Raw genomic sequence first — 2853 nt, 5'->3', positions numbered from 1 at the left:
AGATCCTTTTAATGTTTAAATTCTGGATACGTCCAGTGACTTCCAGGTGTCATTTAAACGCCAATAGATAGCGCTTCAATTAACTCGGACCTTTGGATACGTTCAGAATCCTGTGTTTTATTACGGAGAATTAAGAAATTTCGACAAAAAATGTTTTAAATTATTAAAGTTCACTTAAAGATTTTTTTACTTCAAAAATCGCTCAATTTCGAAACTCATGTTTCTAAAAAAAATATACAATAAAATAATTATTAAAAGCAATGATACAAGTTACCAGGAGCACCGACTCCTCACAGGATCCATGAAATACGGTGTTTTTTTCAGTAACATTTACGATTCATGCAAACCTCTACGAACCTAAATTACTGTTACTCCATAAGTTAATACGGTAATAAAAAAATTCTTTAAAAAATGGCCCACTATTTCGAGAATGTCTAAAAATAGACAAATTAGCAGCTAAGGTATTGTTTGTGTGTTTGTTTTTTTGCCTAGTTAAGAACAAGCCGCCTTTAGTCAACCTAGTGAATTTATAGAAATAAGCCTATGCAAGTAAAACATGTTGGCAATTTATCGGCAAATTTAGTTAAAATTTTACCCACGAATGATAAGACGTTGAAGACAGCATTAGTTTATTTTCTTCTGTAGAGTCGTTTCAGTTTATATTTCAATTTAATTGAAAAAGTTCGGTAATTATTATGAACATAAGCTGCATTTTTAGGCATCTTTTTGCGGAATGACATCTTAAAACTTAGTTTGAATCGCCAGTGTCAAAATAGAGTCGAATTAAGAAAAGTTAGGTTATTTGATCTATATTACGATTTCTGTATTACCAACCATCGGTTTAAGGCACAGAAGAATAATTAATCATAGACATCATAGAGGCTTTTAAATGTCAAATTCAGTTTAATTGAAATTAGGGTAAAAAGAAAAATTCCGAATTAAATACAGCCAAATTTAAATTTATTAAAAAAATGTAATTTGCCCTCTTGACTAACTTGCCTAAACTTAATTAAGAAGCTCAAATCTAATGAATTTATTCAAATTGCTACTGTTCTTGTAAGCCAAAAATAAGATAAGAAAAATGGGCTTAATTAATTTAAATTTTCGCGGGAATTTCCTGCTGAATTTTTAATGTCATCTAAAAGGAGATTTAATATATTCCTTCAGAATAGAAATTACAGGATAAACTGTAAAAAATTAATGAAAGGAATTTTAATAATATTTAATTATTAAATATTCCATGGTATCCTTACTTGGAAAAGTCTTTAATCACGGCATAGCTGCAGTCCTTGCCCAGACAAGTGTTCCTGAAATGGATTTAATGCCGACTTTAGTCACCGGTTTGTGAAGTTAACATCAAAATAAAGAAAAAAATAATGTCTGCCAACATAAAAAACACTTGATAAAATTCTCTAGGAAAATTTAATTTAAACTTTCTATAATCTGAAAAATCCCCAGGAAAGCATGTTGGCTCAAAACGGGAAACACAAGCTGGCGGGAATTTTTCGAAGCCCTTTTTTAAAGGTAAGTTTCCGGTTCTATATAAAATGGCTTCCTAGGGAATTTTTCTTGGCAGTTTCCCAGTTGATAGGGTCACTAAATCAGTGCTTTGACACTTGAGGACCCTAATCTCTGATATGGAAAAATACCATTTATCATGTGGGAGAGTATAATTGTTTTGATTAATATTGAGTTCTCCACTTTACTTACGAGGATGATTTTTCCAAAAAATGCTCAGACGCGATCCTGGCGGAAATCTAGAGAAATTACTCGAAATCAATAAAAAAAATTGGTGATTTCAAGTAATTTCCCTAGATTTTCACCCGTATCGTATCTTGAGTGTCAGGACAATGATGGCGACTCCAAATCTGGGTAAATCTAGAGTTAAATCCAGTGCCATGGCGTGGAACAGGATAATTTTCGAAAGAAAACAAGGTTATTAAAAAAATAAACCTTCGGAATGTGACACTGCGATGTCCCGAGCACGGTTTATCGCGAACGACAAGAAATTCCGAGCGGTGAATGTCCCGAAACGTGAATCTTCCGAACGCGGAAGAGGCTAACGCTCCGGTATAATATATGTTACCAGATTTTCTACTGCAGACGAGGTAGATTACGCTTATACCATCTTTCTACTGTCTTACCGACAGAAGATAAATTAATATTGTGGAGATTGTACTGTCTAGTTATACCACAGACGGTATTAATTTTACATATATTTATGCTTATCAACAATCGATAAGGTAATTTTTTGCCAGTAATTGCCAGTAGAGTTCTTATATTTCCGAGATTTTAAGTTCAAGTTATATAACCGAGTATGACACAATTTAGGAGAATTTAAAAGAGTTTAAGAATTTATGATTTTTAACAATATTTTTATTGCTCAGGTTATATAAGCAGTTGAATATAAGTTATTTTCCAGCTCAGACATATTCAGGAATTACAGTGTTTCATATACAAATTAAAAATTTTCAAATGTATTAATATATTTCAAACAAAAAAACAAAAGTTTTTTCTACTTTAAAACATAACTCTTTAACAAAATACTGGAATTTTCAACAAAATAATTGAATTTTTAACATAATCGGTCAATATTAAACCTAAAAAAACAAATTACCAATGAAAAAGAGCCATAGTGTATATTTTAATAAAAAAGAATGAAATTTATACAACAAAAGAAAATAATTTTAAAACCAAAAAGAAGAATTTCCAACAAATAAAGATTTTTTACTCAAAAAATAAATAAAAGTTGATCTAAATTATTGAACCTTCAAACCAGAGGACAAATTTTCTTTATAAAAATTCAAATTTCAAACAAAAAATATAACTGTTCAACAAATAATTAATTTTACA

The 2853-nt window shown here is 30.4% G+C and overlaps 1 protein-coding gene across 1 annotated transcript in view; it reads right to left on the bottom strand.

Moving 5' to 3' along the window:
• Nucleotides 1-2050, bottom strand: part of LOC117182978 (serine/threonine-protein kinase tousled-like 1) — a 25126-nt gene extending 23076 nt beyond the window's left edge. Inside the window, exons 1-2 of the mRNA XM_033376107.1 lie at nt 1711-2050; nt 1254-1307 (exon numbers count right to left, since the gene is read on the bottom strand). The gene's annotated coding sequence lies outside the window, so the exon portion shown is untranslated. The remainder of the gene's footprint in view (nt 1-1253; nt 1308-1710) is intronic.
• Nucleotides 2051-2853: the final 803 nt, after the last annotated feature.

This window comes from Belonocnema kinseyi, chromosome 1, assembly GCF_010883055.1.
Source record: "Belonocnema kinseyi isolate 2016_QV_RU_SX_M_011 chromosome 1, B_treatae_v1, whole genome shotgun sequence".
Classification (NCBI taxonomy): Eukaryota; Metazoa; Arthropoda; class Insecta; order Hymenoptera; family Cynipidae; genus Belonocnema; species Belonocnema kinseyi.
Note: the sequence above shows the minus strand (reverse complement) of the source record. Positions and strands in the feature narration are given on the sequence as shown.